The sequence below is a fragment of the Thermobia domestica genome, chromosome 12 (genome assembly GCF_964235325.1).
Source record: "Thermobia domestica chromosome 12, izTheDome1.hap1.1, whole genome shotgun sequence".
Lineage (NCBI taxonomy): Eukaryota > Metazoa > Arthropoda > Insecta > Zygentoma > Lepismatidae > Thermobia > Thermobia domestica.
Window position 1 is genome coordinate 100,494,612 of NC_137465.1, and position 12,929 is coordinate 100,507,540.

The 12,929-nt window shown below is 34.3% G+C and overlaps 1 protein-coding gene across 1 annotated transcript in view; it reads left to right on the top strand.

Moving 5' to 3' along the window:
* The first annotated feature begins 1,701 nt into the window (after nucleotides 1-1,701).
* LOC145665758 (uncharacterized) overlaps nucleotides 1,702-12,929 on the top strand; it is a 106,899-nt gene continuing 95,671 nt past the window's right edge. The window contains exon 1 of the mRNA XM_081732887.1: nucleotides 1,702-1,856. The gene's annotated coding sequence lies outside the window, so the exon portion shown is untranslated. The remainder of the gene's footprint in view (nucleotides 1,857-12,929) is intronic.

Consider the following 12,929-nt stretch of genomic DNA (forward strand, 5'->3'; position numbering starts at 1 on the left):
TTAACCTAGATGGAAGTAAAGGAGTTGGATGGTTCTCTGAGATGCTCATATCTATTAATTCTTTAGGTTTAGAGAAATGAAATTTGGTATTTAGATTTTTCATTTAAAATAAATAAACAGTACCTAAGTAAATATGCATTTCTTGTATATGTTATAGAAGGTTTAATTTCTAAATGAATTCAACGTAGTATATTGCCTTTGCACGAGAATACAGGTGAACGTTTAAAATGGATTTTTGAACATGGTTCGTACTTTAATCGAGCTGTTTTCCTTTCACTTTCATTAAAATAAGAAGGAAAAATGAGATTCAAATAAGTCTTTCATTGCTCTTTTTTGGGTGGGGGGAGGTAAAGCTTATTCTCAGTGTGTCGAGAACCGATTTTTTTTTTTTTTTTTTTTTTTAGCTAGTCTGATAAAGCTATCTGTAATTAAGGAAATCGGTTACAAAGCACACACGAATAACAGGTAAGAAAAAACAAGTTTATACACTTATCCAGCATGTCATCTGTATTATTATTATTATTATTATTATTATTATTATTATTATTATTATTATTATTATTATTATTATTATTATTATTATTATTAAAGAAAAGTTTTTAAAGTTGAAAGTCACTTAAATGGTTAGTCTGCAATGATCGAAACTTGAGAAGATTATTGCCAAATATACAGAAGTTGGAAACCAGCTAGATGTTGCAATATAGCATTATCTGCTATATCATTTTAATACAGTTATCAGAAATCATATCATGGTTTGTTCAGGAATATTCTGAGAGATACCTCAAGTTGTGAATTAGTAACATGAAGAAATTGTCCCTGTTCTTCTTCGAAAAGTTAAGTGATATTTTACTGAATTTCTATTTTCTATTGTATTTTCTATTGTAAGGTGCTCACAGAACTTTCTTTGTATTGAAGATACTGTAAAAGACGGAAAATAAAGATATCATCGTACATAAACAGCTACTAAGTTTTATTTATTTATTTATTTATTACTTTAACATCCTACAATTACGCACCAAGGCTGAGAGAAATATCGATGATAACAATGAATGAAATGATATGAGGAAGGTGGGAGGAAACGTGAGAACCTCCAGAAATCTTACATATACCAAGATTATCCGTTTGTCCACCATAAATAACACTTGGTCACTAAATTGGAATATTTAAACGATGAGACATGTGAAAAATAGGAAAATATTTTTGCTAATGGAATAATGAACGAAAATTATTTACGTTATTATTACAATAAATATGAGTGGATCCGTGCTTTTAGGTATTAAACAAAAGAAACATACAAAATGTATTATTCAAATATAAAGACATTTCATGTCCTTAGTTTATACTGTTCGTTTTCAAGATTCAGAGTGGTTTGTTTTATACGGAACGAGGATTTCGGAATTTTGTCTATATCTGTAACTTTCACTATTTTCTTTACAATAGACAAATGTGAATATCTTCCTTAGAACAGATTTTTAAGTGGTTCTCGTATGTCATATTCCTCTCCGGAAGAATGTTCATAGAATTAGATAAACCTGAAATAGACTTAAATCTATGATTAGCTGCCTTTTCTTTCTTTCTTTTCAGTAAGGCAATCCCGTAGAAGAACATCAAGACAGTGTTAACTTTTTTCTTTCTTTTTAAGCAGGGAATTCTATGAACTACCGTGTTGACTTGGCCCCACAGCTGTTACGTTGTTTGGGAAGGAAGTCACAAGTAGTGTTTCAGACGTTGGTTCACATTCATCACTTTGTTTCATGAAACCATTTCATGTGTTTGTTTCGAGGAAGTGTGAGGAAGGATCCAGTGTTAAGAACATGCTTTCATTCAACTGTTACAAAGTACATCTTTTACAATAGGTTAGTAGATAATTGATTGATGATATACTAATCCTTAATATACCTACTCTAAATACAATAATTTGTGTATTTTTGTCAGAATTTTATTTAAGTTTGAATAGTCTAATCTTGCTAGAATTAATCTCTCAATAGATCACTCTTTGTAGAATCAATGAGCAGTGTGATATTTTGCCACTGGGCATAGATCTAGTGCCTGTAAATTTGTCAAACTTGTGGTATAGTGTTCTTAGTTACTACTTTTATAATGTTATCTCTATCTAGTTGATCATGACTATTCGTTGGAATTGATCTGTTTGTAAATCTGGAAAACTTACAATGATGGCAAATATACTGTAAGTCAAGATTAAATAATGTCATAAAGTATATTTAATATGGATTTAAAGAACGATTTGACTTGATTTGGTTTGAGTTGAGAGACTCTTTCAGCAGCAAGGCTGTATGAGACGTGCTGATCGAACCACACGTGCTCCCGCCGGTAATTGAACCAGGGTCTGCCACGCCATGAGTATCGAAATGAGTTAGTGAGACGCTACTATCTTATTTGGATGACTCTTGTGATGCTCTGCTTCTACTTCCCGTGCACTTATTTGAACAGCATGAAGGAGCACCATTTGAGCTTTTCCTGCATTGAATAAGTTTCATTTTCAGAAAACACACGTAGCAATAGAACAAAAGCACGGTACACTAAATTGTTCCACAGAGATAGTAGCATCAGAGATGGCATGGAGAGATAGCCGGTTTGCACAGGCACACAACTCCGATTCTTACGTAATTTTCCCACCACTGTATTCTAATGATAACGATCAAGATCAATAAGACACCTAACCTTTGTACACATTGCGACCTTTCCTACTTTTAGTGTGGGCGCACCAGCTGAAGATAAGGGTCTACCTAGAAGTAATTGGTATAAAGCCAGGACCAGTTCTAGACATTTGTTAAGTGTAAGCAAACAATATTTCGGCACCCCCACCTAAACGATAATAAAAGAGTAGAAAGTTGTAATGGACAAACATTTTTCAAATAATTGTTACAATGCAAATTTCTTCAATATCTGTAATCTTCCTGTGAATATTAACGAAAAATGGCGAAATTATAACTAATTGACTATGGATGAATACTGAACAAAGTTCTAATTGTAATAATTAATAGTATTTTCTTTTAATTAAATTAACACACAAATAAGACACGAATATAGACACAAATATATATTAAGACACAAATAAGATATACATATACCCAAGATATATTTTGACAAGTACAATTGAAGTACAAAAGTGAAAACAAAATAAAACATGAGCTTCAAGACTAACATTAACGCAGATTTGATTTTGACAGAGTGGTATGCCCTTATGCTTCATTAAAAGTATATATTTACATAGTGTTTTTTGGTGATACGATTATGATAATTAGCCTAATTTCTCGTTTTCTTTGTTGCTGAAATTTCATGTTATAAAGACAATTTCCTGGCTTTAATTTGGCAAAATCTCTTTATTCCATCCGTATCCATTTCATTGGCTATATATCATTTTCAATGGCATTCAAAGCTAGTCTATTTAATAGTTCTTGAGATATAGTTTATCTCAAATAATTATTTATTAATCTTTTTGTACTTGTTTAATGCACGACAAATGACAAAAGTGTGTACTTTAATCTATATTTAATTTGCTTTCGATCTAGTGGCGGAACTTCAAAATCAGGTCCCCTCGCAAAAATTCTTTTCAGAGCCCCCTTAGGGCTATAAAACAATTCAGTCCTTTCATGTCTCTTTCGGACATAGGCATTCGAAACTCGGCAATGAGTACCACAATGTAAACACAAGCAGTGGTGCACCCAAGATTTCTCTTTTGGATCCGAAGATTTTTCGGAATAGCCCACAAAATGCACATAATTTTGTGTATTTCCCCCCTAAAATTGTGCTATTTTCTTAAAAATTAAAAGTTCTAGGGGATCCAGACTCTCGGACTCTCCGTCGGTGCATCAATGAACACAAGAAACTAATAATCAAAACTCTACTTTGCGTTACTATTACCAAATGCTTAAAAATATAGCTTCATCTGAATTTAATACGAAAGAGTGGATTGACGATGTTTGTTACACTTTTATAACACAACGAGCATATGGATACGCCGCTGTGATCGACAGTGAGAGTTTTGAAAAAGAGGCAATCCAACGACCAATTTCCAGGTCAAAGGTTGCTGACAAAATTTATTTATTTTTTATTTCTTTTGTTTACCTAAGATTGTACCACATTCAGGGAGTTGCAAACGAGTATTCATTTATTTTTTAACCGCGCAGGTTTGTTTGTGGCGGTCATTTTGTATAGGAGCGTGTGCGTATTTTGCACTTTCAGAGGATTCCGTTAAACGCTGTAACTTTTTAGGTTTTACAGATAATGAGTTCAAACTAAAACCATATGAAATATGATGGAACGGACAACATTCTGTGTTCTGTGGACATTGAGACGTACTTTATACTGCTTGTAGACGATCCAAGAAAGCTTGAACAAGACTCTTGTTCAAGACCATTCAAGACTATTTGATGGAAAAGACGTCAGCACTGACGTCATTTTTCTCTTGAATTCAATAGTTTCGTTCAAGAAATTTCGTTTCGGTCCTGTTCTAAACAATCCAATTCAAGAGCATTCAATAGCCAATCAGCGTTTTACTTTCAGTGCAGGAAAATACAAAACATGTATGATGGCGTCGTGAGACAGAGCTCTAGTTGAATAAATATCTTTTCGTTACTCTTTTCCATAATTATCTGATATTCCAAGTGTATATTATAATAAAAAAGCTAATATTTGCGCCGGAAGATATTGTTAGTATTTTTTGTTGATAATATTCACGATTTATGTCATTACAGTGCTTGCAGGAGCATTGAAGGGGGTCCACGGGAGAGTAGTCCGTACGGCCCAGGCGCGTCATCGACGGAGATTGTAGTACAAAAATAAGAATCATGTATAAATTAGAATAGCGCAACAAACCCTTGACATCGTATTCACTTATTTGAACTGAACTATAGCTCTTGTAATGATTTGATACTGGTAACATTAAACTTCTAAATATAAAATACTGGTTTCCTACATTATGCAGGCATGTTTCGACAGTGGGAATTATTACGGTATCTCAGATAATTCTCCTTCATACACACTCACACATTTTAACAGTAAAATTACTATTCGTTTGACGGATTATTCTTAACCAGTACCAAAACAGGGATAGATTTGTGAAGAAAGTATGATGCAGATATGGGCGGTAAGTCCTGTAGCTGAAAAATATTATTTCATTTCATTTCATTTATTTGCCTGTTTCATTAGCTTACAAAGCATGAGAAATTCTCATGTAAGCATTACAGTTGTCAGAAAGAAAGAAAAAAAAAACATACAATATTGTCAAGTACCAGAAGTATACATCATGCAATCTTTCTAAAAATACAAAACCACATAATTAGGTAACTGTTTCTACCACACCAGGCATGTACTCACGGGTAAGTATCTGTTTCCAACTCTTCAGTTAATGAGTCATTTAAATATTCTTTAATTGTATAATAGCACTTTTCAGTGAGTAGATTATATAAAGTCTTACCAAGAATGGAAACATTGGTCATATTTTTCAAGTACAGAGGAAGTTTATTATACAATCTGACACAATTCATGTACACGGTTTTGCTTATATTAGCATATTTTTGATGCATCACAAATATGTCACTACCTTGTCTTGTATTATGGCTATGAACATTTTTATTAAAGATAAAAAGATGCTTGTTTTTCACAGTAAAAAGAATAGATTTATAGATGTATAAGCTGGGGAGTGTTAAAATTTTTGCTTCTATGAAAACCTTTTTACATGACGATTTTGTGGGTAACCCAAAAATTATTCTAATCGCTTTCTTTTGCAATCGGAAAGTGCTTAAACTATTTTCAGCAGATCCCCAGTGTATTATGCCGAAGTTAATTAATGAATTAAACTTGGCGTAGTAAAAGCTAAGAAGTGCTTCTCTCGATACAGTACCTTGAAGTTTGTATAAGGCAAAACACACGCTACTTAGTTTCTTGTTTAAAGTGGAGATATGAGCAGACCATGAAAGATCATCACTTATGATTACACCTAAAAGCTTTGTTATGCAAGAATATTGGAGTAAGTTAGAAGATATTTTTATTCTAGGTGATATACGCGGTTTTCCTGGAAAATGAAAATGTAAGAGAATCGATTTATCATGATTTATAATTAACCTATTCGCTGTTATCCATTTTACTAATTTGTCCGTAAAAATGTCAGATTTCCTCTCAACTTCTTCTATTGATTTTCCTGATATTATCATACTGATGTCATCAGCATATAGAATACATTTCGCTGGATGCATAAATTCTAACAAGTCATTTATATATATCAGGAAGAGAATAGGACCCAAAATGGAACCTTGAGGAACACCTCTGACTACAGTTGATAAAGACGAACAAGTTGTTTGAAACCCATCTGCAGCTAATTTTGATATTTGTACCGCTTGTTGCCTACTGGATAAATAAGAGAGAAACCAGTTGTAAGCTACTCCTCTAATACCATAAGCATACAACTTGCTTAAAAGAATAGCATGATCAATTGTATCAAAAGCTTTGGATAAGTCGATGAATAGGCCAACAACATATTTACTGTTTTTTAATTCAAGAGCTATATTGGACATGTAATCAAACAAGGCTGTTTCAATACTTTTCTTATTTTGGAAGCCATGTTGTGATGGTGATAGTAAGTTACATGACTTCAAAAAATTGCAGAGTCGTGACTTCATTACATATTCAAAAATTTTTGAAAACGTGGAAAGAATGGAGACTGGGCGATAATTTCTTACATCATGCATACTCCCCTTTTTATGGAGAGGAATTACTTTTGCCACTTTTAACACTGATGGAAAACATCCTTTCTCAAGAGATAGGTTAATTAAATAACAGAGATGATTTACAATGAAAGGAAAACAAAATTTAATAACAGTCACTGGAACTTCATCAAAACCTGAAGATCCCGAATTAGACATCTTACTCAATATTTTCCATAACTCCTCTACTGTTGCTGGAATTAAAAAGATCGTATGTGAATGCATTGGAAATTTCATCGAGTCGTCATAACTCGCTTGTATGGGGTCAGGTAATGGTACACTGTCTAGAAAATAATCATTGAAGACATCTGCAATCCGCTTAGGTTCTTTAATAATTTCGTCCCCAACTTTAACATACTCAAAGTCGCTCTTTTTGTTGTTTGTTCTACCATTTAAGATTTTCCACATAGTTTTAGCTTTATTAGTAGAATTAAGTATTGTGGAGCTATTTGATAGTAATTTAGCTGTTTTAATTACTCTTCTGTATATTCTCCTGTACTTAAAAATATAATCTCGAAAGCTGTGAGGAAGTGATGTATTTATTTTGAGTAATCTATTATATCTAAATAGGTTACTTTTAGAAATTTTAATGCCTTTAGTTAACCACGATTTAGTGGACGACGTCCGGATTTTACGAGTAACTTTTGGAAACGCCATATTGAAGTAATGTAAGAAAGTTTCAAAGAAGTATTTAAACTTATATTCAGTGTTAGACGTATTGTATATGCCATTCCAAGACTCGTGAGAAAGCAAGAAATTTAGATATTCCATATTATGACTGGAGAAAATTCTCTTTGTAACTGTGTATACTTTAGACTTAAGAACAGTGGTATTGTTTAAAGTGATTTTTAAAATAATCGCATCATGATCAGAGAAACCGGGATCAAATACTTCAAGGTTATAGGCAAATTGATTTTTACTAATGATGAACTGATCTAGAGCACTTTTATTATGAAGTGTCGGTACATCCACTAGCGCTTGGAGATTGTACACATTCAGCAGATCTCGTAGATCGGATTTCTTTTTTGCTTCCACTATCCAATTTACATTAATATCACCACAGATGATCATTTTTTCAAAGTCTTTTCGTATGAAGTCCAAAAGACTTTCGAGTTTCTTTAAGAAAACAGTAAATATGCCGGATGGCGACCTATAAATGCATGTAATACAAATGTTAACACTTGGTAATTTAATGGCTACAGCTTCAAAGTCAAATTCACAGGTAAATTTTGTAATATCTATTTCAGAAGCTTTTAAACTGTTGTGAACAAAGATGCATACACCTCCACGTTCGTGTGAAACACGAGAGAATTTAGTGATAAGATTAAAGTTTTCAAAATTGACCTCCTTAATAAGTGTATCATTTAGCCAGTGTTCACCAAGACAAATAACCTTACATTCTTTCAAATCATCAGCTAAAAGTACATCAAAGTATTCGAGTTTATTCTGGATCCCTTGTACATTCTGATGAAAAATACTTATTGTATTAGCTATCTTGGGTTCGGATTTTCCATCTGCTGTGCTAAAAAAGTTACATTTTTTACGTTATTTTGTCCGGCTGCAAACGATACTGTATTATCATTGCTTAGACCTGTACGGGGGAAAGTAAGAGGAATGGGATCCCTGTTCCTGTTCTGAGCCTTAATCATATTACTTAAATTTTCACATACATGACGCTTTCCTAGATTATTCAAATGTAAACCATGATGGGTATGAAATTCTCGTGGAAGACTACTTACATCTAATAACTGTACATTTTTAAATCGACTACAAACTTTACTAATGATGCTATTTGTTTTATGTACTTCTGAGTTAACACAAGAACTCTTCAATAGATCATGCCGGTGTGGCAGATTAACTACTATTACATTTGTATGAGTAAGAGTGCTGAGTGTAGTCTTCAAAACACGGACAGCATCTTCAGACTCATTTTTTGACACATCATTAGTGCCTCCTATAAGTACAACAGTATCAGTATCTGAGAATGATTTCTGGTCCACACATGAATTTACAACGTTATTTAGTTTTGCACCAGGCTTAACAATACCTACTACGTTCATATCATCACACTCCTGCATTAATCTGGAAGCAAGACCACGACCGTGACTATCTCCTACAATGAACACCTTCCCTTGCACTTTTTTTACCCGATTTACTGAAATTGAGTTTCCATTTTCAACACCAAAACATGACTTACTGCTTGAATCCTGTGACGGAAATCTTGGGCGATCCTGCTGGTTTAAACGATCTACACGTCGCACTTGAATAGGCCTATTTCCTAGGCTAACTTGCTTTACACTATCACACTGGCCACTTAACTCACTGAATCTGTTTTTTGTTTCAATATTATAATCGTATTGTAGACCTGATACTTTATTACCCAGTAGTTTACCCTTAGTATTTGAGTTGCACACAGTGTCGTGTCTCTCTGCAGCTTTGACACTCCATTGGCAATTTGCTTTTGCACTTGCGTTGTGGATAGGGCTACAAATGATTTTCGGAGGGCTAGAATTTCCACTATATTGTGATTTCCAACTGGAAAAAGATGGTATCTTCGCGCTGTTTCGTTTGGTTTGGTTTTCTGTGAATTCAGCCTTTTCTTTAAACAGTCTTCGATGCCAAAGCATAAATAACATCAAAAGGCAGTCATTGCCTCGTGATACACAATTTTAGGAAACAGTTCGATTTTTTCTTTCTGAGTGTGGTTCTGTCATCAGTACGCCATCTGAAGAATCAGATTTTTTTTTTTTTAAAAAAAAGCTTAGTATAGGGAACGATTTTATACCTAAGCAGCACTTTATTTTTTTAACGTCACCTAACCTAACTCGGATTAATGGAAAAGGGACAAACTACTTAGTGAAAATTCGATGGGATTGCTCCAAAATCAATTGACCTGTTTTCTAAATTATTTAATAAATAAGTAATCTATTAAATTACAAATGCCTGCAGAAAGTTACGAAAAATATGCTAATATTATAGCTATCCATGCGCAGGTCTGAACTAAATCACTACGCAGTTTCGCTTTCCTTTGTTTTCATAGTTACAGTCTTGTTTTGGACTGCCATCTATTAACAAGAATATAAAACAGATTCAATACCTCTATGATCGTGTAAAAGTTGTTTCAAGCCCGTTCGAGACTCTTGTTCAAGTGTCGCGAACAATACTTCTTTGAACGTGTAAATTTGAGGTATTGAATGGTCTTGTTCAAGCTTTCTTGGATCATCTACAAACAGCATTAGAACGTCGGGAAAAAAGCTCTGAACATTGATGTTGGAAACCTAAAAATAACCGTTTTGGAATGTATATTTTGAAACAAAATACTTAAATCAGACTCACCTTTAATTTTTTGTCTACGTAGAGACTAGATAATAGACAACGTTCCAAACAAATTTCAGATTTGAGAACCATATACTTTATTTTTTGGAAACTTTTAAACATTGCGAATTTTCGAAAATCATGTATTTTCACCATCAGATATCTCAGGAAGGACGCAAGTGAAAAACAAATTTGCACAAAATTGACTATAGTTGGGCAGTAACATGTGGGTAAAATTGCGTCACTGAGACTTGAGTAGCTTCTGAGTTATAAGTTGTTGCAATGATGTGAAATTTGAAATTTTAACAGCTGAACAGCTGTTCGGGTTTTGTGTTGATAGTATCTCAGACATGTAATTTATCTATATTTCATCAGAAGTAGTGCAGTCAAACAGGAAGAACCATATGACTACAAACTACGGAATGATAACCAATATTTTCATAACATTTTCTTGCCCCTTTTTTGTGTGTCGATTCAAGCGCCATCTGTGAAGACCTGTCTTCAATTCCGGGTCAATCATTGACCATTTTTTCTGGAAAATCCAAATTTGCAATAAGAAATGTGGGTTCCCATTTAAAATTTTAAAGTTACCCCCTGGACCCCCGAAGGAGGTAGGGATAGGGGTTGCATTTAGTATCATTGGATAGCCCTTTCATAACTACTTAACGCACTGTTGTTTTGGTTTTGCTCATCTGTGTATTTCGCGAGATATTTGACCGTTCTCGGACTGTCAAGACACACACACACATTATCTATCTATCTATCTATCTATCTATCTATCTATCTATCTATCTATCTATCTATCTATCTATCTATCTATCTATCTATCTATCTATCTATCTATCTATATCTATATATATATTTAATAATTTTGTCAATTTACAAAATGTTTTCAAATACAAAATTTCTTTTCCCAATATGGATTTAAATCGCAATACTAAAATCAATATAGTCCGGCTTTCTAATATATTTTTACTTATTATAACTATTTTCTGATATAACCGTACCGATACAAGATTTCGGATAAAGAAAACACGCTATGACTGTCATTGGTTTGAATCGGGGTTCGGGAGTGGATCTTTAAAATTATGTTTTTCTAACGTGTTGTAATAAAAGCATACAGGTGTAGAAATGTCAAAGCAAACATAAGGCCAAGGAGCAAATATATCGAATGATATTTTCAAAAATTATTAGCATCCTCGTCTTTGGTGCGAGACAGCTGAGTTTGAATCTGAAAGTAAATCCAATTGCTGAATGTGAAAGCACATATGGTTTATTCTAAAGAAAGATATTTTACTGGGAATTTTCTAGATGGTGTAAGACCAACTGACTTTGACTTGTAGATTTTAAACCGGGCCGCGTTCCTCAGTGGTAGAGCGTTCTCCGCTGGCATGGGCTCTTTGGATCCATTCCAGCTTGCGCCAAGTGAACTTTGTGATGGACAAACACTGTGTACGTGGGTTCTCCCAGTTTCTTCATTCCACCCTTTCATTCATTTCTCAGCATCACCATCTCATTTAGCCTAGCCGTCGGACTTAAAGATTTTATTTCATTGTAGAGTTTAATGTCCCGTTCAGTAGTAAGGCTGTACGGGACTTACTGATTAACGTGGAATCCGAACCACATGATCTCCCGCCGGGAATAGAAGACCAACTGAGTACGTAACAAGTAATGTTGCCACGAGACGAGACATTTCTCGTGTCTCGTCTCGTTTCGCAAACGAGACGAGACACGAGACGAGACGAGACGTCTCGTGAAATGTCTCGTCTCGTCTCGTGTCTCGAAAATGAAAACGCTGGCGGAAATGGCCAAGATTGAAATTGCCAGTGGTCATATAGGTTGCAAAAGGAAAATCCCCTTTGTGAGAAAACATGTTGAAGAGCCTTCATACAAAAGTGTCCTCTGTGTATTGAATGAAACAATCGTGATACATGAGCTTCCAGGAATATCATCCTTAATGTCTTGTCCCCAATTCCCCTTGCTGTAAACTGAGGAATTCTCATTTTTTTCATTTCTGGCTAGAATGGTGACAAACAAAATCAAAGACAGGGAAGATTTTTACAAGGTCAAGAAACCGAACTACCACCACAAGCTATTCAATTGGAAAACTGGGTAAGGGCTACACTCATCACGGGCTGTAGTTGCGGTATTCTTTTTGCTATATGAACCGAAAACGGCAATTGAAGTATGTCATCTTGCAACTAAAATTTTGTCTTCTCTCTCTCTCTCTCTCACACACACACACACATACACATAAAACACACTTATACCATTTTACCAATCGCTCGCTTATTATACAGCAGTCATGTTGTAAAATTCACCTCTTTGTTTGGAAGCCGGTCGAAGGACAAAGGAAAGCAAAGATACTGTCGACGAACCCTTCAAATTGTTTGCTTTCAGCAAATTTATGGTACTAACAATACCACTGGAGGTGAAGAGGTTTTACAGGGGGGCCTTCCTTTTGTTGCGCGGAAATGTTTGATCTGGCCAGAGTGCGAAATTGCCCTCTGCTTCCATGTTGAGAGGACTGGAATACTTCCCTTTCCTAGTGAATAATATTCATTAGGACCTGAATTATCTTCAAAAATGGTTTCTTACAGGCGCATAAAACCTTTCGAACTTGATAAGTGTAAAGAACATTTGGTATAATGATCATGGAACTCCATTGAAAGCAGAAAATATCATGAGAATGATCAAAATTCGAACATTGAAGAACATAATTAACAGAAAAGAAATAGGATACCCAAACCATATTTTTAAACCTGCTATAAAATGTATATCCTATATTTTTTACTAATTCCTTACTCCCATGAAAGTATCTTGGGGGAGGATATTCTCTCCAATTTTTTCAGACTGAAATCCTTTTATCCCGTATGACTGCCCCCCCTG